The sequence below is a fragment of the Pseudopipra pipra genome, chromosome 6 (assembly GCF_036250125.1).
Source record: "Pseudopipra pipra isolate bDixPip1 chromosome 6, bDixPip1.hap1, whole genome shotgun sequence".
Classification (NCBI taxonomy): Eukaryota; Metazoa; Chordata; class Aves; order Passeriformes; family Pipridae; genus Pseudopipra; species Pseudopipra pipra.
Genome location: NC_087554.1, coordinates 29,308,387 through 29,328,205, shown reverse-complemented (window position 1 = coordinate 29,328,205; position 19,819 = coordinate 29,308,387). Strand labels below are relative to the sequence as shown.

Below are 19,819 nucleotides of genomic sequence, written 5' to 3'. Positions count from 1 at the left end.
ATGTTTAATTGAAATTGCAGTATGAAGGCAACCAGGAATTCTTAAGTATTTCATTTTCAGACTTGTGAATCGCTGGGGGCTGTTTACTCTAGAAGGGTTGTTGAGACTTACTGTGAATTAAAGGAGTGTTTAAATATGACAGAAGGTTGTATTTTGGGGATTGAAACCCACATAGGTGTAAGAAGGCAGCTTTGCAGATGTGAATTCAGGATCAGTATTTTCCAAGTAGTTTTAAAATAAAATTGTTTGAATGAATTACATGTTTAGTACTTTGGCTGCTAAAAGACATTGTTAAATGTTCTTATGAAGGCACCAGCTTCTCTAACCTATGAAGGTTGGTTGATAAACATCCTCTTACTATAAACATCCTCTTGACCATCTGTGAACTAAGACCTGAAAGGAAAAAGGAGGAAGGTGGAACCTTTTACTTGAGAGCTTGTTTTAGGGCAGATATAACATTATGTATGTATTTTACTGAGAAACAGATGGTTTGTGAAATGAGCCTAACAAAAATACAGCTGAAAAAAAAAATCCCTTTCTGAGTCCTGCAGTGTGGTATTTGTGCTGTGAATATAAGCATGCTTAACAAAATATTAACAACTGTAATTAAAGGTAAATTGTTGGAAATCCTTAGGTTGTATTTCTCAAATATAAGAACATATTTATAAACTTCTTGAAGTCCATAAAAAATTCTGAAAAAAGTGAGTAGGCTTTAGCCAGTAATTCCGTTAAGTAATGGGTCTGGCATCTTGCTGTTCTCCCATTTCTTCCTCTTTCCTTCCAGATCTAGGCACAATTGTTGGCAAACTAGTGAATGTGAATCAGAATTTGGCTTGATGGAAAATTAAGTGTAAACACAGCACACACATGCTGGTAGACAATTTCTAAGAGAAGAGTTCCTATAATATTTTCTCAATAGCCAGAATTATTTTGTGTTCATCACCATACAGACAAATTAGTCTTCCATTACACTAACCATGTTTTCTCTCGGTGTGAACTGACTTGGAATAGAGTTTACCTTGATTATGCTTAGAGGGTAGGGTTCCCCCAAGGGCCTCACAGATGTCTCTGGTGTTTCTTCTCCCTGCCTGGAAGCATTTCAGGACTTGTGTTGAGTGGTGAAATCATGAATCTGAAGGGGAGTTTTTGTTGTTTTGAGTTACCTTTTTCTTTGAAGGAATGTTTTCTTTTAGTCAAATTGACATTCTTTATTTATCTCTGATGTTTATAATTACAGCTATTTCTTTTTCCTGAAATGGTCCTTTTGTATGGGCTCTAATAGTTGTCTTCTAATTACCATGCAGAGTTACTTAAGATTTGATTCGCAACATACTGAGATTTATTTTCTGTAACCTGCATAACACAAAATGTGACTTGCTTGAGTGAAAAGAGTGAGTCTGAGCATTTGCTATCCTGACAACATGCTTTGGTGAAGGTGCAGTGTTGATACTCCTTTCCTCTCCTCAGTGAAACCATATTTGCAGCCTACTACCTGGTGCAGGGATCACAAAGAGCATTCTTTTGGATAAAAGCAATTACATCTGGAGAAGTGCACTCAAGTAACGAGTGGGTTTTCTTTTGAGGTTGGTCATGGGACAGTTTTTCATGTGTTGAGTCTAGATGTGAGGAAAGGCCCTTACTTGGGCTTTATTAAAATCCAAATATTTCAAAAAGCCAGGGAGATGTGGGAAGTACTTATGATCAAAGTATGTTTGTGTTTGAGCAACCCGAGACTGCAAATCGAGACCCTATTGCACTGTAAGGGAAGAAGTGAGTGGTCAGCATGATAGGAGCCCTTCTCCTCTGGAGTAAACGGTGTTATTACTGATAGCTTTTCTTGGATATCTTACCAGCTATTTTGGGTATGCAGTGTGCAACCAATCTATCTGGAGATAATACTTGTAAAACTCTTAAAAAATGTTAAAAATGTATGCATCTTATGAACATGGTGATTGCAATCCTATGCTGTGTATGGGTTTGCTGTGTGGTATCTTCTCTGTGGCAGTGGAGTGCCGTTTTCATAGCACTTTGGCTTTACATGGCTGTGGTGACTGAGACCCTAGTGATGGGAAAGTTCTTTCAGGTCATCCTCTTAATAAAGTATGTGGTGCCCTTTGAAATAGCATAACAATACATATATTTAGATTTGGAAACTTTTCCTTGTCAAGAAGAGACCTTTATGTGTACCAAGCCAAAACTGCAACTGCTAATTATTCTGTACTCAGACACTGAAGTGAGATGTGGGCTGGTGGATCTCTTTATTCAAGATTGCAAACATATATATTTTTTTTAACATGTTAGTAATGCTGTGTTCTCCAAGTATTTGAAACTAGGCTGGAAGTCGTTCTTGTATGTAATTGCTAGCTAATAATTTCTGATCTTTCTTAAAAATTAGGTGCAGTTTTTCTAATGCTGGAAGTCAGCAGACAAGGCAGAAGGCTGGCTTGGCTGAACAGGGATCTTCTTTTGAAGCTAAGGCAAAAAACCAAAAGTGTATGCCCAGTGGACACAAGGTCTGGTGACACAGGAGGAATACAGAGGGGTTGCTTGCCACTGCAGGGAGAAAATTTGTGTTGCCAGAGCTCAGCTGGAGTTGAACCTGGGCAGTACCATGGGTGACAACAAAAAGCCAAGTGTTATAGTAAATGGGGTTACATCAGGCTGGTGACCGGTCACTGGTGGGGTTCCACAGAGCTTCATTTCGGGCCTGGTTCTCTTCAACATCTTCATAATGTCTTGGATGCAGGACTCAAAGGCATACTAAATAAGTTTGCCAGACGTACTAAATTGGGAGGAACTGTTGACTCCCTTGAAGGCAGGGAGGCCCTGCAGAGAGACCATGACAAATCGGAGGGCTGGACAATCACCAACTGTGTGAAGTTGAACAAAGACAAGTGCCAGATTCTGCACCTGGGCTGGGGCAACCCTGAATGTACATACAGGCTGGGGAACGAGACACTGGAGAGCAGTGCTGCAGAAAGTGATTTGGGGGTCCTGGTTGATGGCAAGGTAAATGTGAGTCAGCAGTGCCCTGGCAGCCAGGAGGGCCAAACCTGTCCTGGGGGGCATTAGGCAAAGCATCACCAACTGGTCAAGGGAGGGGATTGTCCCGCTCTGCTCTGAACTGGGGCAGCCTCACCTTGAATATTGTGTGCAGTTTTGGGCACCACAATATAAGAAAGATATGAAGCTCTTAGAGAGTGTCCAAAGGAGGGCAATGAAGGTGGTGAAGGGCCTTGAGGGGAAGCTGTGTGAGGAGGGGCTGAGATCACTTGGCTGGAGTTCAAGCCTTGAGGAAACTGAGGGAAGACCTCATCACAGTCTTACACCTTCCTGATGAGTGGAAGTGGAAGAGCAGGTAGTGATCTCTCCTCTCTGGTGACTACTGACAGGACATGAGGAAATGGCATGAAGCTATGTCAGGAGAGATTTAGGTTAGATATTAGGAAAAGGTTGTTCATCCTGGAGGGAGTTGGAGGCTCCCCAGGGAAGTAGTCACAGCACCAAGTCTGACAGAGTTCAAGAAGCATTTGGACAACACTCTCAGGCACATGGTGTAATTCTTGGGGTGTCCAGTGCAGGGCCAGGAGTGATTCTGTGATACATATGAATGATAAGATTTCTTGCCACAGGTCAGGAGAAGGTCCATTAACAGAGTACACCAGTCTGGACTAATTTGGTTTCTCTTCCGTATGGGACATCAGGCCTGCAGAAGCTCATTTTCAGTTCCCCTTACATCAGTAACCTGCTATGTTTTTTTTTTCAAATGTTTCTGCTGAATCTCTTGGAATAAGAGTCAAAAGTGCATCCAAACCTAACTTTGGAATGTATTAACAGATTTTAAGCTTGCTTGTACCTGATAAAATTGGTATTTCAGCTAAAGTTCAGGTTTTTTTCCCTCAAAGCAATCAATAGTAGTCTGGGGTAACTAGTAAAGCCAATAGGATGAGATTTTTTGTTTGAATGTCTTGGAGCTCAGCGCACTCTAGGAAATTGCTGTTGTAGCAGTACTGGGCAAGACCTGTATTTTCCTAGCAAAATGGAGAATTTTTTTGCTTTGGAAGTCCAGAGTGTGGGGGTGCAACCACACCAGCCTGGCAGAAGCCCGTGTAGCCCCTGCAAGGGCACGCTGTGCTGTTGTCATCCCCCAACTTAGCTGTTCTTCCTACTGCCTGTGCTTACAGATGTGTGCAGCTGCAGGGTGGGCTGAGTCAAGGGATCAATCCTGCTGAAAGCCAGTACTTCCAAAGAAGGGGAAAGAGAGCTTCCCCCCTCCCCTGCAGCAGCACATACGTGCTTCATAATGGGTTTGACTGGCCCTGTATGGCCTTAATAGGATGTTTCTGAAATCAGCTGTTACTTATGGTATGTCTGGGTTTTTATAGGAGGATTTGTTCAAGTTGTGCTTGTGCTCCATGTTCTTGCTGTAGATTGTTTGAATTCCATGTAATGCATTACTAATGTTTTCTTTTCCATGCTTTTCCTAAGCCCATCAGAAGCTAACAATCATGCATCTGTAGTAATGAGGCTGTTATATTGTTAAGGCTGGATAAAAATAATTTAATACCTGCCATAGGCTCTTTGTAGACACTGTCAGTGGCATCACATAATAACACTATAGATTTTCATAATGGGTCTCCAAAAGTATAGGGGGAAAAAAATGCTGTTAGGTAATTCAAATGGCCACAATGCAGCTGAGATGGTATTTTTTTATTTTCCTATTCATGAAACAGTTTGAAGCTTTGTGTGTTCTCTTGAAATTGAAACATTTTAAGTAAAGCTTGCTGAATTTCACTTCAGACATGCAGGCAAGCTTTTTTAAGATAAGAATGATGTGGACAGTATCTCAATAATACTTGTCATCAGGTTTGTTCTTATTTCATGTAAGAGAATGAATTTTTTTTTGTTTTTTGCTAAAGACACGTTCCTGTATCTATATATTTAAAGGGATGGGACATGTTACGTGGAGTACATACCTTCTACCTAATAGCATTGATATCTAACTCTTTTGTTTCAGCTCACTGAGTTGTGCAACTTTTCCGTTGTTGGATATGAATGGACTAATAAATCTATGAAAAACTAAAGAAAAATATGTTAATTTTTTCCCTCAAGATTTATAGCCACTATTTATTTTCACATTCAACTGGTGGAATATAAACCTTTGCTGGCATGCTTATTTGGATGAATCATGGGAGTAGGCTCTTCTCAAAGCTTTTATTTAGAAGGATATACATGTTCTGCCCTAAGGGATTTAGGGAAGCAGGTCAAGAATTGATTTGTGCCTGTGGATTCCTCACTGTGGTGGACAATGACTCAAGTAGACTAGAGCAGAAGATGCTATTTGGATTGTGAAATTCTTTAAAAAGAAATGTTCATTTGCAATGTGTATAGGGTTTATGCTACTGTTACTAATTCTTCTTTTACATTTGAAATTTTTAGCCTGGCATAAGATTAGAGAGTTTTCTCCTTCTTAATGGAAATTTCTGGCAAACAGTTTCTAATAAACTGATATGGACAGTGCGTGCTTCTGGGTGGTGGATGAGTTGGGTTCTTCTGCTCTGGCTGCTGAAAACAATGCAACTCTTCTGGAGGAGTGCTGCTGCTGGTGGAGGTGTTTGCATCTCCTCCTCTGTGGTTCTGTGGCTTGGAAAAAAAACATAGGTAGGCTGCCTTACTGCCCACGTTGTGCTCCCCACACACCATTTTTAGTTTTATGGAGCTTCTGCGACTTCTGTCATTTGTGGTAGATTACAGTGGGCTGGTGCTGGAGGTCTGCAGTTTATAACAGTGGAAAACTTTTCCTTAAAGAGTATCTTTTTGTACAGTAAAAGTAAACTTGGTTTTCTACATAAAATAAAAAATCCCCAGCAAAACTTGTGTTGTCATTATATTAAGGCGCTCTTTTCTGCTCTTTAATTTCTAGGTTGTTTTTCCCAAACACTGGTGAATACTTACTGAAGTGTAGAATCTTAGTTTTTGACAACATGGAAGTGTTTCATGTACTTCATTAAGCATGGATAACCTTGCTGTTCTGTTTCTTCATAATCTAATTTCCCTTATTAACAATTTTCTTATTTTTCTTTCGTAGTATTGCAGTTTCTTTAGCAAAAAGATTGTCTAGTATTTATGATAAAATCATGAGTTGTTCTGCATTGTGTGTTTCTCTCTATCCAAGGGTTTTAGTTACAAAGTGTTTTAACTGCAGCATTTGTAGATAAACAACTGTGCTATTTTAAGCCCCTTCCCCTCCAAAAATAGTAGCAAAAGGCCCCGACTTCCTTGTATCTCCGTCTCCTAACTTGGGTTCAATCTTGTATCTTGTAATTACTCATTTACCTACAGACCATGGTACTTTCAAACATGATGGATCTAGTGTCAGGATCAGTGTCAATGTAGTACATTGATGGACTGGTTAATCTTTTGTGGCCATGAATGGAACAGTTGAAGCTGGGAATGAATTTTCATGGGTCCCTAATAGTTAGCTGTGTTAATAGTCTCTAGATTCACAAGGTACTTTTTTATATTTCTCTTCTGGTTTGGGTTTATTAAAAGTATTATGTTCAGAGTGTTCTGCAATTCTCTTCCCTTTCTTCTCACGAACTCTGAGCACCGAGTTCTCAGAAGGTAACATCTCCTTTTATTAGTGAAACTGCAGCAACTTTGGAGTCAAGGCAGATTCCAAAACTTGTCTGTTCAGATAAAAATCTGATGTTGAAGAGTCTGCTGCTGTTCATAGCTGGGTATGTAGTTTGAGAGAAATTATATTAGCATTGAATTTTATTTTTTTTTAATATGTAATTTTGCTAATATTCCGTAGCTGGTTCTGCTGCAACTCAAATATTTTTCTCATTTGAAACTGAGTATAAATCTAATTTGTTTTTCCTTCACCCTCTCCTCAGAGATATATCAAATTACCCTCTGTTTTAGATTCAAGCTCTTTGTGGAAATTAATCGTTCTGACCCCCTGTGAGGTAAATATTATTTTCATTAATAGGAAAATTGCAAAGCAGACAAGTAAAATTGCTTATTTGAATTATGCAGAGCTCTAGACACATGGTCAAACTGCTAGACTGCCTGTTTTCAATAAATTCTTTACAAAACTTTTTTTAAAATTTAAGCTATAATGATATTGATACTGTCTAAGCAGACAGAAAAATACTTTTTTTTTTTTGTTTCCTGAAGTGTTGTGTGATTAAGAGGACAACTGAAATACTGTTATAGAACCGTATATCTTGAAATGTGGATAAATGAGCTGCCTACTGAGAAGAGTACAAAACAGTTTTAAATTTTCCTGGGGGAACAGTCAAAAAATCCTTTTAAATTTTATTTTAGTCTGGCAAAGAGGATGAAGGTCCTTGAATGATGAATGTCCTCCACTCTAAAGGAAATGACCAAGTCTACCAAGTGAATCAAATGGGGTGGGGATGGAGATAGAAGGTGCTTGTGTCTTATAAAATAACAGATTATCAGTTCCTGTGCAATGCAGGAAAGAATATCTTGAATTACTTTTGACTCTTTCAGTAGGATATAGTTCTGCTTGATCTCAAAGGCAGCGTAGATGATTTTTTTTTTCCCTTGAAGGAAGGCTTGTAAAATAGCAGAGCAGAAGTTTGGTTACATATGCAAAAAACTTCCTAGCTAAAGAATTGTCTTGTTATTGTAGTTGAATTTCCAATTAGGGATAGAAGAAGATATGACTTATGGAGTGTGAAACTTCCTGGAGATGACTAGAATTTTCAGTTTGACACAGTTTTAAAGCTTTTGAAGACAATAAATTCTCCTCAATAGTGGAATTTTTCATATTATTTTGGATATTTTGAAACTATAGTGAAGTAGTTAATATCTCTTAATGAATTTTACAGGCAGTAAGCATCTATATGACTTTTAATGTGAAGCTTCCTGTTGTAGCAGTTGTATGGTGTACGTTTCTGGTGTGCTGTGAAGGGGACTGGAGGCTTATAGAAGTGATGCTCAGAGCACATATGCACTTAACCAGAATCTACATATGGGTATTCCTGCCTTAAATGCCTTTTGTGGTAAAGGGTCAGGTAGTGGAGCTTCTGCAATGTGCCTGTATGTTGTGAAAGACTGGGCAACTGTGGTTTGAGGTGTTGTTTGCTGACAGACGTTAGTATGTGCCAGTGGGAACCCACTGGTTGATCAGTATGCGTTGGTACCCTTCAGTAACAGCGTCAGGGCTTTTACTTTGTTCACTGTTAGGCAGTTCTCTGCCTTCTTGTTTTGGGCACCTAATTTGTCTAGCTAATGTGTTGTTGCCCAAATTAGATGTATTACCAGTTCATCAACATGTTGATGAAAAGCCTTCATATAAAGAGAAGTCATTATGGTCCTTTGCCATGGGTGCTACAAGTTGGAAGACTAATATCTTTGACTGACACTTGGCTGCTGGATGACCCTGGCAACTCCTTTTCCTTCTCTTGCCTTGATTTCCTTTTCTTAGCATTGGGTTTAATGATAATTACCTTATCTGCAAAGCACTTTGAACTCTTATCAGCTGATGAAAGTATCCTAACAGCAGCATGCTCTCTATGCTGCTTTCTCTGTTTTTATTGACAAACAGCTTTAAAATTCCAAGTCAGTTAAAACACCAGCTCAGTCTTTCTTTTAACAACAGTCAAATGGATTAAAATTACATGGGGAAAGGGATGGGGGAACAGAACGAGGCCTTCAAATTGTGAATGTGCAAATTCTGTGCTTTTTACTTATTTCTCCAGTATTTTTTGCCATAGACAGATTATTAGTTCTTTTTTTGGCAATAGTAACTCCTTCTGCAGTGTAAAATCCTGTCGTTCTCTCATAGCTTAGCTGTGACAGCTAGGCTGAAAAGCAATAGAACAACTTTATAAATAGAAAAACTAACTTTTAAATTAAGGGGAAATAATAGCATAAAGGATTGGTCATTACTTAATTTAGGTTGGAGGAAAGAGTGGACTCTGTTTGCATTTGTTGTTGGTTTTCTTAATTTCAAACTGATGTATTTGCATTCCTTACCTTAAAGTGTTTACTGTTGTCAGGAATAACTCCAAAGTTCGTATTTTTATGTTTGTGCTTTGTAAATTCCTTGATGTTTCACTTCAGTTAGTTCAAGTCTGGACAAAAGCATTAGTTCATAGACAATGAGCTCTTTCAACTCAGCAGTATCTTCTTCATGTAGGTATTTTACTTGTAGAATGTGCAGTTATATTTCAGGTAAACATGAAGTCATTTGTATCCTGTTACAGTCTGTATGGGTCTGGCTGAGCTGGAGTTCATTTCCCCATAGCAGCTATCACAGTGCTGTGCTTTGTGTTGGTAGCTAGAAGGGTGTTGATAACACACTGGTGTTTTGGCTCCTGCTGGGCACAGCATCAGCACTGTAACATTCCTTCCTCAGTCGAGGGCAAGATCCTGGGAGGGGGCACAACCAGGCCAGCTGACCCAAACTAACCAAAGGGGTATTCCATACCACATGATGTCAGCTCAGATAGCAAACCTAAGGAAAGGAGGAGGAAGGGGAGCATTTGTTCTTTGCTATGTTTACCTGCTGAGAAACTGCTGTGCATGCTGAAGCCCTGCTTCCAGGGAAGTAGCTGAACGTTGCTTGCTAATGGGAAGTAGAGAATAAACCTTGTTATTTTCCTCTTTGCTTGTGCATGTGCAAACTTTCGCTTCTGCATTGGTAAGCTGCCTTATCTCAGCCTATGAGTAATTTTCTATCTTGTTCTCTCTCCCCTGTCCACCTGGGAAGGGGAGTGATAGAGCAGCTTTGTGGGCACCTGGCATCCAGCTGAGGTCAACTCACCACACAGTCACACGCTGTGTGGCTAGAAAAACTGGCCTCAGCCATGGTGGTTGTGAAGAACCAGGAAAAGTTATGACATAATACACTAAAATGATGTTGTGAACATCAGAAGGAGCCTTTTCTTGTAAAATGAGTTTAAATGAAATTTTGTTCCGTTACCACTTTTGAGAAAAATGTTAAGAATTGCAGTAATTGACTCCTGTTGACAGGGCAGCAGAGTAGTTAATGAATTAAGTGCAGTGTTACTAATTTTGATTGATACTGTGTAATTATGATGTCAAAGGTATTTGAATTTGTATCAGGCTGAAATCTGCACGAGACTTCTAGTTTACCCTTGACGAGAGGAAAAATACATAAAATGGGAAGACCCAGACACTCCCCCAACCTGAGCTATCTTACAAAAGTATATGAGAAGGTAAAAAGGTTTCACTAGTTCAGCTTGCCTCTTTGTTAGTAGCACATCTCAGAGAAATTCCTGAAGGTCTTAGTGTCTGAAAAGCAAAAGGTAAATGTTGAATTTTGATGTCAGCAGCAGCAGAGTATTGTCTGACAGCCTTCTGTGCACTTCTAGCTTTTTTCTTTCCTAATAGCCTTAGTCTGACTGGAAGTCTTAGGTCCTGAAGGTAAAAGACAACCTTCCAAACTACCTTGAGCTGTTTCTATTCTCACTAAGAAGAAATAAAACTTCATTTTACCTGAAAGCAAAATTTATGGAGAATACAAGAGATCCAATTATTCTGGCAGTGACTCTTGAAGCAAATGTTCTTTAGCTTGATAAGCCAAGCATGAAGGAGTACACTTTATTAGGATGTAAATTCTATGTGTGATTAATTTGTTGTGTAATATTTTAATACATTTTTGGTTCATTAGAATTAAATGTTTATTTCTATGTAGAGAGGTTTTATTAATGTATCAGAAGTAGTATTTCACTGTTCACCAAGGTGAAAGTCGAGATGGTTGCGATTTCAAAGTTTAGTAGGAGTCTGTACATCTTATTATAAACAACTCTACTTTTTCTAGAATAAGGGATTTCAATTCTTACTACTTTTTATAGACCTTTATTTTTTGTACTTGTTTCTGCTTTGCCTTACTTCCCTTCTTGTTTTTGTGTTTTTCAGCATTTCATATTCATTGTTTCAGATCCTCCTTTTTCAGGAGATTCTACTGCTGATGAGGTTTTTTTATAGCTCCCTTTGATACTTCATCTCTATTTGCCTTTCTGACCCAGAAGAATTTGTGCCTTAGTGAGCTTCAGGAGCAACTGTTTTGCATTTTATGAGTAATTTTAAGAACTTAGCTGTGCCATCTGATTGTGCTGCTTTTGCTTGCCATATAGTTTTGTGCAGGTCAACTGGCTTGGTGCTTTTAAATATCCTATCTTGTCTGTGTTTCTGATGTGTATGAGTCATTAGTACTTAACAATCATATAGTTGGAAAGTTGTATAAAAATGGAGTTTATGTTGTCGTAGTGTTATTTATCAGTTTCTGTCATTCAGCATCTTCAGCAGCAGCATATGTTTGGCTGGAGAGGAAACTTAGGGCCCTGTGAAAGCTTTGGTTGGAGATGGCCCCTCGCAGAAGTGCTGCTCTGTAGGCTCTTCTCTATTGTGGCAATGTTCTGTGGTTGCAGGGTTCATTCACTCATCTGCTGGCACAGGGCTTTGAAATTACCAGTCAGAGGAATTAGGTGCTGAAGTCCTATCTCCTTGCGACTGGTGTTAGCAAAATAGTTTGCAGGCTGGTGTCCAACACCATGGGAGCAGCACCACCTTTTTCCTGCAGTGAATCATCTCATGTTTATTGAAGTTCACTGGTGAAACTTGTCCTGGCTGTCTTTGTTCCCCTGGTAGTAATTGCGGTAATAAATCAGCTCACAGACATATGTCAAAAGCCTTTTGTTTTTATTGTGAAGGGAAAGACAAACCTATTAAAAATATTTCCATAGGCTTCTTTATTTAGAAATTGTAATGTGTATAGGTGATGCCTTCCTAAAGTAAACTGAGAAGGATATTTTCCACTGATGCTGCTTCCTTCTTTCTTTTGCAAATCTGGATTTGTTAATAGGACATCCTGAAAGGCCTTCATATTTCTCTTAGGAGATGAAGGGACTGAGGGCTACGTAGGGCAGGGAGAAAAATATTTTTTTTTCTAAGTCTCTATGAGAAAGATACATCTGAACTTCTTGTAGTTATTTTTTTCTGCCGTTTTGAATACTATTAGATTTAGCTGAGATAGTTATTCTTGGTGTTTATTTAGACAACACTCTTTCCCCTTATATTTTTGAGAAGGCTTTGTCTACAATTTCAATACTTCCTGATGTTATTAATTATATAAGGCTTCTAAAGCTTTGAACTGCTGTTCTGCAGGTGACTTGCTGTTTTGTGAGAATAGCTTTTGCGGGTTGTGGCAGAGAAGTGGGAGAATGAAGCATTTCTTGGGTAGGTGGCAGATTTTGAGATCAGAGGCATGAATTTGCAAGGATTCCTCACCTTGCTTGTAGTACTGCATATTGATAGCTGGAACATAGCAAACAATCCTTGAATTGTCTTTAAGTAACACATTTGGTTCTTTCAAGGGTGATGTCAGAAAATAGCCTTTTTCAGTAGGACCAAGTTCTTTCTTTCCTCCCTCCTTAAATACGCCTACACTGATGTTTTTTCAGCTCTACAAGTGTGTGTTTTCTCAGTCTCTCTGCCGTGTAGGCGGCCTTCCCAATCACAATTGAGCTTCGCAGGCAATCTTATAAGAAAAAAAAACCGTCTTTACGCAGCAGGTCTATAATTTAAAACCAAAGGAAACGGAGAGTTCTGGGTTAGAATTGTGGTACATCTTAGTAATGGTTGAACAGGTGAAGAACTTGACCCTAAAAAACACAGGAAACTTTTTCTTGACCAGAAGGCCGACACCTGTAGAAATAATTTTTTTACCTGCTGCCCAAATGATTTGACAAAATGTCAGTAGCAATCACAGAGTTGAAATCTTACGCTTGCTTCATTGGTTTAAGTTATAATTGAGCTTTCTATCCTAGGATTAGAATTTGATTCTAATGAAAAAGACAAACTGTGTTTGTTGGTAACATGAAAGTTAAAATGCAGTTCTTCCTGGAGTGTTACCTTATTTTAAACATGAGTTTAGTTTTCTATACCTTTTCAAAACTGCTTTTGCTGCACTGGATCATTATTTTTTGTGTACTGCAGCTCTTTTGATGATGCTTCTCATTTTTCCAAGGTCTTGATTTCACGCAATATTTTGTAAATAAGCCTAAACTTAACTTGCAATAAGAAAACCCCTCAGCTGTATTTGTAATTGCTCAAAAGAAGATAGCAGTAATTAATTTCTTGAACTCTGTTGATAATGCTGTCTGGCATTTCTTAAAGAATTTTGGTTGATGCTAATTTTCTTGCTATCAGCTATTCAAAGTTTATTCAACTCCGTAAAGAAATACTGTTGGGAGAGTAGCAATGCATGGCTTAAAATCATTTGCTTATCAACCTATCAAATTTCAGTGACAATTATTACAAATAGCACTTGTACCACGGTTTTATGTGCAGTTTATGCTGCCATTGGAGCTGAAAGGAACCATTCTTGTCTGCTTATCCTGTCTTGTACCTTTTCTGCCTCATGTCAGCACAAATGCTCATGTAGCTGTCTGGTGAACTGGACTGGGGAAAACCAGGTTGGAGAAATGATCTAGGTCTTCTTTAGTCTATTATTTAGAGTTGGATTATAATCTATCTCTTTGATGTGATTCACTGTACATCTTCTTTGACACGTGCGTTTGGTGGGAGTAGAAGAGGACAAAAATTCATTGGTGGTACGTGCTCTGCCTCCAGCTTGTGCCTCTGCAGAGTTCTAGGGAATGCAGCATACATCTCCATGGTTACATCTGTTTGCCCAGTCTAATTTTAGAGGCCTCCTATCATCTAGAGATGCAAGCTTTTTGTAGCAATAGACAGAGGTCAGATGTTAACGCTAATGCTGAAACAATACAGATTATATTACAGGACCCAGTAAATAGGAAGGACCACTTTGAAACCTTTTTTTTTCTTGCTGCTCTTCAGAGTAGCAAGACTTCATAGAGGACTGCAGCTGGTGACTTAGATAAATACGTGCTCTCCCTTGTTTGACATGTGTGATAGTTTTATGTTGAGCAGTGAGGAAAAAAAGTGGGCCACAGCACTACTTAGATGTCCCTTTTCTTTCAAGTGTTACCCAATGTGTGTTTAATCTCCAAATGCCTGGCAGAATGTGTTCTGGAAGAAAATAACTTGATTCAGAGAAGCGGTGATAAAGAAAGGTTGGGATTGTTACAGTGAGAAACTTGTTGTGTAGGCTCCCTCAGATGTGTGAGTTAAGTGCAAAAAATTAATAGATTCACAGTTTTATAAGTCTTCATTATTGCTTCTGGCTTCTTACAAGCCAAATTTTCAGAGTACCCTTTTACCTTTGAAAAATATTTCACTTGTTCATTCCCATTTAGATTTTGTTCATGCCCATGGTCTTTCTTTTTCTAGGTTTCACTGTGTTATGATTCATCAGGAGTTGATCGTGACATCCACCTGGAGCTTTTGCTAAAGCTCCATGTGCCTGCCTTCTCAAGAATTTGGGTAGGTAAGAGTGCATGTTCTGCTTTCTGTACCATCTGACCTTTTGGAGTACTGCTAGTTGCCACAAAATCAGTGTTGACTTTGTGACTGCTGGTGGCACTGGTAGTGTTTCATACAATGCATGAGGAGTGGTCTCCAGCAGGATGGCTTCCCCTGGTAGGCTGGCTGCTGCCGAGTGCCATACTCTATTCCAGTCTGTTGCTGAATGCATCCTCTATACGTGAGAGCTTATTCCAGGAGGGAGATGCAAGGGGACTAGATGGCTACTCCCTCCCCCCCTTTCTAGTATGTGTGTGTTGAAGTGTTCGTAACAGCAGGTTGGACTCTGTTCAGGCTGTGACAGAATGCCTGCTTTTGTCACGTTTTCTAAAACATAGTAGTTTTTGTAGGTGGTTTCTTTTGCTCTACTTGTGAAACTTATGTTTTAAGGAAAAAAAGGATGATTATTCTGAATGTGTCTGATGCTTGAAAAAGACTTTTGGTCTTTTAGTACATGATTTGTCCTTTTGCAGAGAAATGTAATATACTTTTAGGAAGTTTGGGAAAAGATAAAAAGGATGCTGCAAGTGTGAGATGCTCCAGTTCTACCCATGCACCCTTGTCCTCTGCCTTGTATCTAATGCAAGTCCTTTGCAGGTGTGTAATGACCTGGTTCGAGGTGACATATGAAGAAGGTTGGAAAATTGCAGTGTGCAGTTTTGGAGGGTGAGGGATCAGGGATAGAGAGCAGTGTTGTTAGTTTTGCAAAGATAGGCAAGGTTGGATTTGTTTTCAGATGGATCAACTTCTTGAATTAACAGGTTGTGCAAGCAGTAGTGCTGCCTGAAGGGAGGTGACCAGAATACTTGCTAGGGACTGCAGGAAGAACAGCATTAGAGATCTTAACTTAGATCAGTTTAAGTAGATTTGCAACCAGGCAGTAAAACCACAGCTCCCCCCCCCAAACAAGTTTTAATCATATGTTTATTAACAAATATTAAAAACTATAGATGTAGGGTATGCAAAGGAAGCCCAGTTGAAGTGACAGTGTAAACACTGCTGCCAAAGACAAAACCCTCCCTTGTAACATCAGTTCATCAGTCTGTTAGATGTCTAAAGAAATAAATAGGTTTCTTATGTGAGAGAATCTACCCTGTTGCTTTAGAGGATGTTGTTGTGTCAAAAGTGTCAGTTTAAAACTGTTCTTCTGAAATACTGGCAGCAAAGCTGCATTGTGTTGGCAGAGGCTCAGCTTCTGAGGTTTGACTTACTGTAGTGACAAAACCTTTCCTTCAAAGGACATATGTATTGGAAACAAATATATTTGTTCACTGACCTAGCGGAGCCCTTGGAAAAGGCTATTTTAATTATTTTGTCTTTCCCTTTGAATCATCTTACCTTTTAACTTGGCACCATCTTTAGTGTTGATTTTTCACACAATCATTATTGTGGTTTTCTGTGATATGCAGCACTCCAAGTTACTGACTGAGGAGAAAATAGTGTCCATTTCTCTCCCACGATGCCATACAAAAGTTTGTTTTGTTTTTTTTATTGAAGTTTGTGGTCCCAAGAGAATATTTAGAATCAGAGCAAACCTGAACACTGTGTAGTGGGGCACAGACAGTGAAAAAGGACTGTCTTGAGTGATGAAGTAAAAGCAGTCTTAGCTATGAATTTAACTTACTGGTGGAAGGTAAGTGAGCAGTTTTTCCCCCTGCTATGTTTGGATTCCACAGTTTAGGATTTTTGTCTTATACTTTCCATAAAAAATATAGAGATACTAAGGTGCAAGACATTCAGCAGCATAAACTTAGTTAATACTGACAGAATAAAACTTGTAAAATTCTACATACAACTTAAACTCAGACTGCTTATTTCTTTTTGACCTGCACTTGAAATGAAAAGGAGGACTGGGGGGAGGAAAGAGAAAGGGATGACCACTGTGTGCAAGCAGACCTTAAGTTACGTTTTGTAGGATGGTGTTTAAAGCTGCTGGTTTTATCGGTATTGTTCTTTTGCTGTTGACAGGTTGAAGCCCCATGGCTTCATTTATCCCTAGTAATAAAGACTGTTTGGGTGGGGTTGAGGTGGGAAAGGTTTTGCCTCAGTGATTCCTGCTTTTCCACAAGAATGTGCTTAGGGACATGTAGTGCTGTGCTCCCTGCAAAGGGAGGCAGAAGCTATTTGGGTACCGTTTCTCTGAGTGACCAGAAGGAGAGATGTACAAAGTTGTGTTCCTTGCTTACATTTTGCAGGTCTTAATTTTTTTCCCCAGAGATTTCCCAAGGTTTAGTTGGTGATTATATAAAGGTTTCTGTTATTAGGACTGTGTAGGTTTGCAGTTAAAATTGTTTCCCTGAGGAGTCTAAAGAAAGTTAGGAAAAACCCATGCAATTAGTGCTTACTGTCTTGGCCTCCTTATAAAGAAAGGGTGTTGCTTGAGGAATGCACATATATATTTCGTTTGCATGCATATGCACCTGTGACTCAAAGGAAATAGGTGTCTTGGATGCATGTATGTTCCCAAGGTGATGTATGTTTGTTCCCAGGTTAGTGATTGCCTTGTGTAATGTTTTTATACTGTGGTATTGTAATGATAACTGCAGTAATTATCTTTAAATGGAAAAGAAATAGAAAGTGCTTAGTCTATTTTTACATTCTTTTATGCCTTAACAGAAAAGCATATAAACATAAAATATGTAAAGAATGTAAACATGTAAAGAATGTGAACATAAAAATGCCATTAGTTACCAGAAGTTCGCATGTGGTAGTTCAGAGATTACTTAAAGTACTCTAGAACTGGAGAATAGCAATAAGACCATTCATCAAAACTGAATAATGTTCTTAATAGCTAACTGTGTCTATTGTAATAGGAAATGGGTGTTCATGGTAAAAGTCTCACCTTCATTTCATTGTGTATGAGACTGAAAGAATTGGATATTCAGAAACTAAGTGTATATGAGTGAATGAAAAGAGAAAAGCCTAGATCCCATTAATTTTTGGCTGCCCATTAGCTGGTGAGAGTTTTATGCTTTGATTGCTGTTTTCTTACTCCAGAATGACTGAAGATTTAATGATATGGATTGTAATGATCCATGCTCTTTTATATTACAGGCACCTGTTGACAAGGCAGGCTCAGAATGAGGCATGCTGTGTCTGCAAACTTCCTGATTTCTGAATAGTTAGGCACACCCAAGTCAGCATTAATCTAGCTAGCCTAGATTAAAAATGATTGTAAGGATTTAACAGCATGGATTTTAGCATAGCCTGTTTGAGACTGGCTGGGACTCTGGGTGCTTAATCACTGCAATCCTATGCCCTGGAAATTGTCTGGGTTTTGTAAAACTGAGTTCTGTGGCTTGCATAAATGTACAGAGCTCTTGGTAGATTAAATAGGTATATTATTCTGTGTACGAATTTCCCCGAGCTTTACATTTGAAGTGTGGAATGTAGTGTAACTTAGAACTAGTAACTATGTACTTAAGACTATGTATGATTACAAATATACACTGATTAACAAACAAGATGTTTTCTTTTGTTGATTCTGCTATATTAACATTTTGTAGGACTGGCTGGTGAAGAATGAGCAACCCTGGTATTTTGATTTTTTGCATTGTTCAGCTTGCACATTGCTAAAGTACATTGTGCTGTGCTTCTTAAATTTGAATAGCAGCACATTTTTGCAGTTAAAATATTTTCATTGTTGCAGGTTAGTAATAAGATTCAGCAATTAAATAAATCTGAGACATTAAATAGAAGTGGAATCTGTGAAGCAGAAAAAACCCCAGTAAGTTCAAGGACAAAAAAAATCCACCCAACAAACAAAAACCCAAACCAACAAAAACAAACAGTCCCTCTTCCCCCAAAACCCCCTCCCCCAAAGTAAAACAAACAAAACCCAAACCAAACAAAAACCAGCAAAAAACAAACCCCCAACAGAAGAGACAATAGATTAGGAACATTTGGACCATTAGTGTTATTCCCCTGCTTTGTTTTTTATCCCTAGAGAGCAAAATACTTTGTTCCTTTGTAAAATGTTTTGAGAACATATGCAACTGCTACTACTTTAACTGCACTGACCATTAAATTTCCTAAATTCATGCTTTAGAACAGATACACCAACTTGAAATACAGAATTTTTAAAGAAAGCTTCAATGAAAATATTTCTGGGTATTCAGAGATGAGCAATTCTTAAATGATTCCATCTACCTAAAAGCAAAAGATGTCCAGTCACTGGCGGTCCTTCTATAACTCTCTTTCCTTTTCTTGATCACTCCCTTCTTATCCTTTAGTATCTGTCTTGAACTGTAAAATCAAGAACTCATAGCAGTTTCTCTGTGCCAGATGAAGTAAAATAACTGCTTTGCCCTCTTATTTGATATTCTTGCTTGTGTAGATATTAGCTTGCGTAACCGTGACTGCGTCTTTCAAGTTTTTTATTGGGGACACAGATTCAAGGAAGCTAACTAGTAAACTGGAATGATGCACAGAGCTGTCACCTGTGAAGATCAGAATTCACACTTTCCACTTGAGATCAGAGAAGATCGGCTTGCTTTTAAACATAATTGTATTCACTGCTTATGCATAATGCGAACCCACAACTTAACTCTGCTCCATTTGATAGAAGATAAAGATCAGTGCCTACTAGATAGTGTGATGCTAGTTTTACAGAGGCCATCAGCATCAGGCATTAGTCATGTTTTTTTTATGTATATAGCATAGAATACATGTCTGTACACATCATAATGTGAATGATGCTGTATAATTTTTGCATTATCATAGAATACCAGACTGGAAGGGACCTCAAGGATCATCTGGTCCAATCTTTCTTGGCAAAAGCACGATCTAAACAAGATGGCCCAGCACCCTGTCCAGCCAAATCTTTAAAGTGTATAATGTTGGGAAATCCACTACTTCCCCAAGGAGATTATTCCAATGGGTGATTGTTCTCATTGTGAAAAACTTCCCTTGCGTCCACTTGAGCAACTTGATGCCATTATCCTTTGTCTTTTCCATGTGATTTCTTTTAAAAGGGAGTCTCAGCCATCTTTGGGGCACTAATAGTAATGCAATTAATAAATAGAGCTTCCTATTAATGGGTGTAGATTTTATAGCCTGTTGATCTATTTAGTGTTATGCCTTGTATATGCTGTTTGCCGAATTTGTTATCAGTCACTAGTTCATTCCATCAATTCCCTATGTAAAGACTTGGTACTAATATACAGTTCTTTGGTACCTTGAAGCTCTGCTATTTATTATATTGACCTTTAGTATCACTAATATGTCACTTAGTCTTTTTCAGTTTATATTAGAAATAGGGATTTTTTAAGCAAAGGAAGCTTATGATTTTCTAACTCATCAGGGTAGTCAAAAATTCAGTTTTGGCTTTACGTATGGCATTTTTATAGAAGCTTAACATGTTTGAGCTGTA

At 38.6% G+C, this 19,819-nt stretch overlaps 1 protein-coding gene across 9 annotated transcripts in view; it reads left to right on the top strand.

The window, feature by feature from the left end:
• The window catches only part of SIPA1L1 (signal induced proliferation associated 1 like 1), a 211,865-nt gene that overhangs the window by 57,587 nt on the left and 134,459 nt on the right, over nt 1–19,819 (top strand). For 4 of the 9 annotated variants that reach the window (XM_064658256.1, XM_064658255.1, XM_064658247.1 and 1 more), the window contains one exon: nt 14,317–14,413. The exons of 4 other annotated variants lie outside the window; for them this stretch is intronic. The gene's annotated coding sequence lies outside the window, so the exon portion shown is untranslated. The remainder of the gene's footprint in view (nt 1–14,316; nt 14,414–19,819) is intronic. One more of the 9 variants, XM_064658251.1, reaches the window with a different exon arrangement.